The sequence below is a fragment of the Pteropus vampyrus genome, unplaced genomic scaffold, assembly GCF_000151845.1.
Source record: "Pteropus vampyrus isolate Shadow unplaced genomic scaffold, Pvam_2.0 Scaffold119, whole genome shotgun sequence".
NCBI classification, from domain to species: domain Eukaryota; kingdom Metazoa; phylum Chordata; class Mammalia; order Chiroptera; family Pteropodidae; genus Pteropus; species Pteropus vampyrus.
In genome coordinates this window covers 687848-698238 of record NW_011888900.1, presented here as the reverse complement: position 1 = coordinate 698238, position 10391 = coordinate 687848, and the positions used below count along the sequence as shown (strand labels likewise).

Below are 10391 nucleotides of genomic sequence, written 5' to 3'. Positions count from 1 at the left end.
GACATCTTGCTCCCAATTGCAAGACTCCCTCCTGTCATAAGGATGCCGGAAGTTTATTTTTCCTCTGCATAAAACCAGTTAGCTATCAGATAGTCATCCCGATTACCAGCTGAGTCTAAGATGAACTCTGTGTGACAAATGTTGGTCTCAGGTCCCTCATTTGAGAGTAGTGATTGTGTATCTTGAGAACGGGTAGGTGGTGGGTTATACCTTCTTGACTGTAAAAAGGGTGATATTTCTTTCTGTCTTCGCAGTCTCTTAGCAGATTGTCTGTGATGTGCATCACATTCTGCTTTAATCCGTGTTCAATAATGAGAGCGAGTGTCTCCTTTCTCTGCTACCTTTGTGGAGAGGATTTCTGGATTGGGAAAAGATTTCTTTAATTGTATTTTCCAATAACTTCTAGGGGAAGAAGCTAGGGGAGGAAATGGTAATAGTGTTTCTTGGCTGGAAAGGTTCTGCAGAGAAAGGATTTCAGGGAGAAAATTTGAGAACTTGGAAGCAAAAATGAAAGATTTGAAAAATTCAAAACCTTGCAAATTGGAAAAGAGAATTTGATGCGTCACCAAAAAGTAAGAGGTAACATTAAGAAAACCTATAAGTGACAAAAGCAAGTTAAAAGCAAGCTTCAAGAAAAAGAAAAGTAGATTAAATGTGTATTGTCCACATCTATTGCTAAAACCTCCCAGTTCATTAAAGTATGTCAAGGTAAAATGCAGTTTAAGGATGTGGTGCCTGGTATAATCGACATTAGATAAAAATGATGCGCGGTAAAGAATTGATTGAGTGCGCTCCCCCAGAACTCGATAACACCAACGTAGCACTTTTAAATCCAAAGAAAGAGTTCTGAGGAAGAAGAAACAAAATATTATAATAAATCTGAGAAGTATGTCTTTAAAAAAAAAAAAAACACTCCAAAAACGGTGGTGTTGCCTTTAATTCATATGAGCGACTGGAGTCAAGTACACAAGCAACCTAGTCATATCTTGACAGCCTTGGAAAGCAGGGAACGAACCCTAAGCCAAAAATGTTTATGGCTTCTTAAAACTTAATAATAATAATCAGTTGTCTCACATGAACTTCGAAGGGCAGAAAGTTGGCTGAGACCTGCACTTACCCCAATGGGACATTTTCCTACTGGCACCTCGGGTATGGCTGAGGAGGATAATGAGGAGGGAGAACCTTCCTAGTGGGCGGAGCCAGGGCGGACAGAGGGTAAGCCAGCTCTTCCCCGAAAGCAGAGCGAGGTCAAGACCAGTGAGGTCAAGATCACTCTCAAGCTGCCTGGTAAACAGCATTTCAGAATCTCTGAGGCCAGCTACCCGCCATGTGTCTCCTAGTCCTTCGTTGTTTGCAGGGCTGTGTTTGCTGTGACAGCTGGCTTTCTGTCCCTCTCCAGCCAGTCATCACTGGGTCAGCATGGGTAGACACAAAGTTTCTTTTTAGATCATTCTTTTGGAACCGAGAGAAGTCACATCTTGGACTGATGTAGACACAGCCACACATCACCTAGATTTCTGGACTTAGAGCTAGAATCAAGGGCCGGATGGGTTCTTTTTGGGTTTCTCTCCCTTCGGGAAGGAATGGGTGTGTGGGAGGAGGAAGAAGAGGGATCTTTACTGACCAGCAGAGATGTCTGTGGCAGAGATCGTCATGCTTACCAAAGATGCCACCTACTCCCCTGTATTCACCTGGCCCCTTGCAGTTAGGTGGGGTCACGTGAGACAGTGTTCTGGGCAATGAGCTGCTAATGGAAGTAACAGGCATTGCTTCCGTGCCAAAGTATCTAAATGCCTTGTATTAGTCAACTTGTACAAGGGCTGCCCTGGCGAAATGCCGTCGCCAGGGGACTTGGCAGAAATTTAAACGTGCACTGCCTCACAGTTCTGGAGGCTGGGAAGTTCAAGATCGAAGTGCCAGCCGATTCGGTTCTTTTTCTTGCCTGCAGACAGCTGCTCTTTCTCCTCACTGTCACGTGATGGAAAGGGAGGGGGAAGAAACAAGGTCTCTGGTGTCTCTTCTGATAAGGACACAAACCCTATCGGATCAGAGCCCCTTCTTTATGACCTCATTCAGCCTTAATTATTGCCACAAAGGCCCTCTGTCCTAATGCAGCCACCACACCGGAGGTTGAGGCTTCATTCAACACATGAGCTTATGGGGGAGGCAGTTCGGTGCAGAGCACGCTTTTTCCTACTGTGGCAGCTGAAGTGGTCCAGTGCCGAGAAGTCTGAGCCACAAGCTTACAGCAGCCTAGGACTCTGAGTCTCGCTGCCCTGGCGATTTGCCCAGAGTCACATCGGACACAGTGGAACTTGGAGTTAGCATTATTATTATTATTTTTTTAATTATAGCCATAACAACCTATTTTCTTAATGCATAACCCTTCTGTGCTTTCAATACCCACTCACTGAATAAATCTCTTCCTATTACATATGATTCCTACACTATATTGTAATCATTGCTCCTTTGTCCCTCCAAGTGCCCTGTGAGCCTACTAAGGGCAAGGATTATGGCGTACTCATCTGAATTTCTCTAGTTCTTATCAGAATATTTACCAGCTGATTGAAAGCACTCCAGAGAATAAATGGAGTTTTGGGTGTCAAAAAAAAATTCTTTTTGATGTAATGTTCGATTGAATTTTAGGGAATTTTAAGAAAGACCTCCTCCTCGAAATTTTGCATCGAGGATATAGGTGACGTTTAAAAATAACACGCCTCTATAAATCTTTCCTGTCATTCCAAAGAAGTAACACTAAGACAGCCTTTCAGGAACTTAGAGCCTTTTTTTTCCTCTGTCTAATTTGGTAAATCTCTCGCTACTATCATACGGGGACTAATTTTTTCCCCTAGGACAAAGCATTAATTAAATGACTTTGGAAACTGTTCTTATCAAGGAATGGAGGCTCTGATCTTAATTTTTGCTCCATTAACTTTAAAGTTCAATACATTTTTATTGAACCCACACACACTTTAGCGTGAATTGCTTTTCATTAATTGGCCTATAGGGATCCCAATGACAGTTTTGGCCTTCCTTTTAGGTTTTTTTTTTTTTAATTCTCCTTCAGAAAGTTTCTAAACTTTAGTAATAGTCATTAAATCAAGGAACGATTGCTGGAGTCAAAGGGATAAAAATCAATGGAGGGAGATGTGAAGTTCTAGTCTGATCTCCTCCCTGGATTTAAGTGGAAAGGTATGTTTGTATTTAAAAAAAAAAAAGAAGAAGAAGAAGAAGAAGAAAACATAGCATCTATAGGATTGGCTACTATCCACAGCTTCAGGCTTCCCCTGAGGGTCTCGGAAGTCATCCCCCACAGACGGAGGGGGTGGGGGGCGACTACAGCTGGGGTAGAATATGAGGTTAAAGGGAAGGGTTTTCAAAAAGCTGGGATATATTTAAAAACAGCGTCACACTAATGCGAATCATACCGCACAGAGAAAAAGGCGATCAAACAGAAATAGGACATAACTCTGGCTAAAGCAGCGTCCTCCAGTTGATGAGAGGAAATGGGATCTAGTGAACAAGGGAGAGGTTACAGTTAAAAAAACAAAATGCAAAGTGAGTGAAGGTAGATGTACGTGGAGGTATAAATGGAGGCTGGCGTTTGGGAGTCGTGTTCGAGGCACGTGGAAGTTGTCTTCTGACGGTTTCTCTCTTCTTGGTGAATTAGGGAGCAAAGTAGCAGACTATGAGTCTAGAGGAAAGAGAGTCGTAAAGAGAAGCAGTGATGGATGTTTAAGAGAGCGAGTAGACCCACCAGGGAGATGAAATGAGATGGCCATGTAGCCCCAAAGCCAAGTCCTCGCTACCGCCAGGGGCCCTGTGGCCTCACCCACCTTCCTCTGCTCCAGACTCAGCCCACCTCCCACCTCAGGCCTCTGCCCTGCAGACCTCCTGTTTCTCATCAGCGGGGCTCAAGGCCTCCCTGCACCCCACGAGGGGGGCAGCATGCTCAGGCTCGTGCCCGACCCACTCCTGGTTTTTGTCCTGTGCCAAGCTCGGAGCAGCTATCATGGGGACGTGACTGTTTGCCCGGAAGGCTGCAGCCTCCCTCTCATGTGCTTCTAGCAATAACATTCTTGGGTCACCCCCAAATCCGAACATTTCTAAAGTGCCCCTCTGCCCCCGACACACGTTCTCAGATCCAGCCATTCGCTAATTGCTGTGTTCCTTCTTATTTTCACATGCGTCCCGGCCATCTTGTCTACCTGGGATAATCCCTTCCTCCCATCCACTACCCAGATCACATGCAAATTGTCCGATCTTCCTCGTCCAAGGTGCTCCCCCAGATGTGTTCCCTCAGTGACTTACACAAAACCTCCGTGTCGTGACTCTCGGCACACTGACATCAAAGCCCCACACACCCATGACTTCCCATGCTGCCCACGAGTCCTTAAGGGATGTTTCTCCAGCAGCGTGCCTGGTATCTAAAAGTCTGCAAAACGAGTTAAAAGACACATGAGTGAGGGAGGGTGTGACGGCCCAGGGGGACACAGACCCAGGCTCTGGAGGAAGCCAGTGGCGTCCTGTGGTCAACCAGAAGCATCACTCTCGTTCTGAGACTATTGTGCAGGTTAGGCAGAAAAACCACAGTTTCTTAGTCACGCTGTTTGTCCTCTAATGAGACAACAGAGGTAATACTGACAATTATGCCACTTTATGAGGCAGAGAAGTGCAAACAAAAATCTCAGATATTATCTTTAACAGTCAGGCATTTTCTTCTCTTAATAGGAATGAAGGGGCTCAGTTCTGGATCATATTACAGCAAACTTTGAAAATGAGACAGCATAATAAATCACAAGAAAAGTCAACAGAGACAAGGAAATAAGATTGCTTTCATTTCTTTTTCTGAGTAACGTGATGAAGTCTCATACCATTCCGCTCCTTCCCGTGAAGGATGTGAATTGTGTTTATGTCCAGCATCTTCACACTGTACACACTCCCTGCCCATTAGTCACTGAGTAGCTATCTGGTTGTCACGTCGACCATTGCAGGGTCACAGTGCTGGAGTCCACTAACCCCAGTGGTACTTACTAATGGCCTTCAGGTCATTCACATACTTTTCATACAGTATATTGTTTTAACTGTTGTATTTTATTACTATTTATTTTTGTTAATCTCTTACTGTGCCTAATTTATAAATTAAATTGTGTATGTATATGAAAAAACACAGTATGTATAGGGTCAGATACCATCCATGGTTTCAGGCACCCACTGGGGGCCTTGGAATGTATTCCCCATGGATGAGGGCCCAGGACCACTGTATCCTCGTCGGTATCTATCTTTAAGATAGAAGTTAAAATGATTACTTTTGTGTTATTGTGACAATTATAAAGCTCTAGACACATCATAAGGTATCAGGAATTAATTTAATTTTATTTTTTTTAGGCGAGGCAACCCTTGGTTGACCTCACAGATTGCAAGGACCTCGTCAGTTTACAATCCCTTATTTTTTATTTTTTACACCTACAGCACCTGGTCTTCCTAGGTGGTCTCCCATCCAAGTACTCACCAGGCCTGACCCTGCTTAGCTTCCGAGATCAGATGAGATCGGGCATGTTCAGGGTGGCATGGCCGTAGACAGTGTTTAGGAATTAAGAGCCACAGTAGACTCTGTGCAAATGTTTATGGTTTTGTTCTCAACATTTTTTTTAATGTATTTTTATTTCTGTTTTACCTCTACTTAAAAAAAACTTTTAAGATACAATCATTTCTTCTACTTACTTAATGTGTTTTCCAGAGCTTCATAACTGTTGACTGCAACTCTTTTGGCACGAGTATCATATTCACCTATAGGCAGGTTTCCTGAGAAGCCCATGAGTTATGGCTTCTTAATAAAAGGGACCTTCGCAACCTCAGTATTGAACATATGTGATCGATATTTTTGTCATTTCGCACAGGTAAAATATTTTTCTATTCTTCTTATTAAAGAGCCGACAAAATCCTATAAGCTTTGAGCCTCTCAAAAACCTGAATCTGTACCTGTTCGCTCTTGTATCCATTGAATTATTTTCCCATTATGGGTGCCAAATTTGTATAAACATATTCCTCACCCCCTCCTTTCAAAACAGAATCAATAAAACTTGCCCCCAAGATGGAGACCTGCACGGGTGTCATGGTACCTCACCATGAAACATGCTGCCTGGATCACACAGGCATTAAACTGCCGACCTGCACCCTAAACTTCATCAGTGCCCCAGCAAAGTGCTAAAAATAAGTGACAAACTCAACAATGTATGCCACTATGGAGAAGAGAGTTAAGGTAGTTGGTCTGTGCTCCATTTCTCTCCCAAGGGACAGTCAAAGGACCTCCAAGGGGACAGAGAGAAAGCAAGTGACCGGCCTAATCTTGTGAACAGGCCAGGTGACCTCCCAGGAAATAGACCAGTGACGCTGCTTCAAGGAGATCCTGCCTCTGTGGACGCTGTCGGCAGGATGCTCCTGCTTTGGGACAAGCCGCAGCTATGGGCCTATCAGACAGAGCTCCCTAGAGCGTGCCATTGAAACTAAATATTTGGGATGTAAAATAAAGATACTTCTTCACTCCAAGCTCCCTGCTCGTGTACTGGTCACATTCCTCACCTGTGTATCTGGGGAGACAGGCGCACACCCAATGCCAGATGGAAGGCCCTAAGGAACTGATGGCCCGAATGTCTCCCTGCCTTGTTGCTGCCTCCTGATTGCGGCAGAATCTGATACTTAGTGAAATCTCTTGGCAACCTGACCTTTGGCCGAGCTCACCCTAAATATGTTCAACAAGGATCGACAGAGAATAAGTAAAATAAATTTAGAACAGAAAATATGATCCATTAATGTTCCTTATAAATGAGCAATTCCTTAACATAAATTTTTTAGCAATATATCTGGATCAGATGAAAAAATAATAAGTAAAATACGTGTTTCAAATAGATGTTTATAATGCCAACATACCACCTCATTGGGTCACAGATCTAGGAAGGAGCTTTTCTGGGACAACTCATCTTGCTCATTAAATATTTAGCAATATTTTTATATAATAAATATTTTACATATGCAGTAACATTCTCCAAAGTGTGATGAGTGTATTTGTCAATATTTAAAGACCTCGGATAAGTTGAATTTTTGGCTCACAGAATTACTCCAGGAGTACATGAATCAAGAAGAACTTGGTGTGAATAATATTTGTGTGTGAATCAGATTATGCCTTGGAAACTCATTTTATATATTTATTTTTATTTGTGATTTTTTTTTGTTGTTGCAATAAATATAATTCAGGAAACCCATTCCATAAGGAAAAACAGGAGGCTGAAAAAGCCCTTCATAGCTGATCAGACTTGGCGCTGTGACGTCATACACGGCTCATGTTAACGTCATGTAGTGACGTGGTTTAGACTAGAAGACAAAATCACGGGCAGCCCGTTCTGGGTTAAAGTTCCCTCGTGTGAGAGATACTTAACTCCTTTGAGCATCAGTTTTCTCATCTGAAAACTGGAGATTAATTTGCCCAGCGTGTGGGGTTGTTCTTAGAATTAAATGAAATGATGCCCTATGAAGAAATGATCACGGACACGCAGCAAACATGAGCCACAATTACTATTAGTTAGACCTATTGTTGTCTTTTTTTTTTTTTTTAAACTTCAGGCAGTATCAGAACTTAAAGGACACGAGATTTTTCCATTTTAAAAGCGAGATTAGAATCGGGTCCCAGGGTCTTGCGCGTGCATGATCAGAGACAAGGAAGCATCTGCTGACCACTTTTCAAGCTGCAGGCGTCCGTTCCCTCACCTCTCACACCCAGCTCTGTGTGGCGGAACCGTCAGTCAAGTGCATGGTTAACCACAGGCCTGAGAAGGAATGAGAAACACAGCTTTCGACGTTCGGCTTTGCAGATGCAATGAATTCTTCCAACCTTAAGGTCTTTGAGATAATGAACTTTCTCTAGAGTTTGACTTGAAGGACTCACGCTCCATTGCTCTGTAAAGGGATTGTATTTGAAACAAGTCAGATCAGGTTCAAACTGGTCATGTAGGCATTAAAAGCCTCCACTGACTTTCTATTTGCTTCCCTAAGACTACTCTGAACCCATCCTCTTGTGTATGTGATTTCTGAGGCTACTACGTTTGCGTTCATTATATTACTATTATGACAATTGGCAGAAACAGATTGACTCATCAGAGAGCCAGACAGCAGAGCCATTAGAAATTGCTGGATTTTATTTGAACTATAAAGTCTAATCAAAAGAAAATAAAAAATAATGCTTTAGCAACATTATTTCAGCGGCCGAATCCCTGGTCTATTCAATGGGTTCACTTGAATTTCCTCCAACCTTGCTTAGCAGGTTAAAAACTAAATTTTCTCTCCTGACGAAGTCAGAGGGCAACATAGAACCCTCTCAGGTAAAATCGTGCCTTTTTCCATTAGAAAGCATTCTTTCCTACCTAACAGGTTATTTGGTACTTAGTTACTGGAAGCCCACTTAGTCCATCGTATTCTGTAAAGTTCCCTTTTGAGGAGTTAATTGGAAAATTTTAGCTGAGAATGGCACTATGCGATGAGAACTATGGGGCAATTTGACATGCAGCTAACTTCAGTTATCGTTATAAATGACAAACTATAAATGTATCACAATGAAGTTCTGATAGGGTTTTTCTATTTTCTCTTCACTGTGGAAATGGCAGAAAGCCTTAATGTAAAATGTCTAGGGTAGTGTTTAGTTTTGTGTCTTTTGGGGCAGGTTCTGCTGATTCTACACTCAATCCATACCGTTCTTTTCTATACTAGTCTACCTTAGAATGTCCCCATGTTGTGTCATGTCTTTTAATTCTGAGATTACGCTTCAGGTGCTGAATGTTACCTTAGATAACCAGACTCTGCAAAACTGAGAAAAATGTCTCCCTGTGGTTACTCATGATTCCTGCCCTAAAACGGTGTCTTCAATTCTGTTATTTTTGCTACGAATGTATTTTGAATTATTTCTAATTTTCACTTGGTAATGGATACCGAGTGAGCAAAACCATCCACCCCATCCCCGGCCCCAGTGGGACATCGATCTGATTTTCTTTCCCTATAGTTTTGGAGTTTTTTTAGAATATCATTTAAATGCATATCTGGCTGCTTTCACTTAGCATAATGCCTTTTGGATTCTCCCCGTGGTGTTTTATAGAGAGGAATTTGTTTCTTTTTATTGTGATGTGAATATACTACAAATCCTTTATCCACTCATCAGTTAAGAATTTTAAATGTATTTTAGTCTCTTGCTTTATATAAACTCATGAGTTCCGGTTTTAAGGAAAGTTCTCTCTTGTATTTATTGTACCACAGAGAGATTGACTCATTTTATTCCATAAATTTCCGGATTCAATGTAGATTTATTTCTGAATTTTAATCCTATATAATGTACTGTTTCATCACAAAAGGATTTTGTAATACAAAGATTAATATGTAAAAGGATTCATTAAATCTTGCTTAAAAATATATTTCTCTCTGAATAAAACATAAGCTTTGAGAAATACAAAATATTTTATGAATGCAACAGGAAATATGGGAAATATATTTCATGTTGCACATTATAGGTGTTTATAAACAAAAATGACTTAGGGTACACGGGTAATTGTGTTCATAGGTTTTATTATTATTTAGGTATGATAAGATCAACGGATCAGGGGATGACTGCCATTGAAAAGACAGCTTGTTACCCAGAGTTCCAAGAGGAGGGGGCGGACCATGGCATGGGGTCGGGGAGGAGTACGCGGAAGCATCGGGGCTGGTCGGGGGGAGACAGGGAGCTGCGGGCAAGGGTCTTTATTGTGGGACTGGTGAGGCAGTTGGCGAAGTGGGTTCGAGATGGGTTGGTTTGCATTTGAACAGTGTGCAGGCAAGTGTGTCGTTTCTCGCTCTAGGACTTTGCTAACGCTGGGAGGAGCAGTCTCTCTAGGGTCACCAAGGCCTTAGATGTCAAAGCATGAGAGCCCAGAAAATAAAAGACTCAGTTAAGAGAGTAACACGTTTTCTCGGTATAGTCCTTTGAGAAATGTAAGTCTTTCAATGCTCTTTAAAAGCAGTAGGAAGTTGCCTTGTCTAACCTGCTGTGGCAGATTCCGTGTCACTACAGCTGATGGCCAGACGGGCAGCGGGGTCTGCGGTGTCCACACGGAGTCCTGTAGACAATGAAGAGTGGATTCGCTTCTTCGAGCTTTTGAAGCGATTGGGGCGGATGGAAGGAAAGGGTTGGAGAGCTCGCGGATGCGAAGCGGGCGGTACCCTTGCAGCAGAAAGGAGTGTCACGTCGTTTAATCCTCTGTTCAGAAAGCAGACACTTAGGCGAGCTGGAAATAACAGTAGCACACAATTTATCAAGAGAGGAACTGTGGGGCAGGGTTCGGAAATAACAACATGGTAAAATTGTTAGAGAA

The 10391-nt window shown here is 42.5% G+C and overlaps 1 protein-coding gene and 1 non-coding gene across 2 annotated transcripts in view; one reads left to right on the top strand and one right to left on the bottom strand.

The window, feature by feature from the left end:
- Positions 1 to 10391, top strand: part of DOK6 (docking protein 6) — a 201267-nt gene that overhangs the window by 103020 nt on the left and 87856 nt on the right. The window lies entirely within an intron of this gene.
- On the bottom strand, positions 5464 to 5582 carry LOC111743725. Its single transcript, XR_002781846.1, has one exon. It is a non-coding gene; the product is annotated as a 5S ribosomal RNA (ribosomal RNA).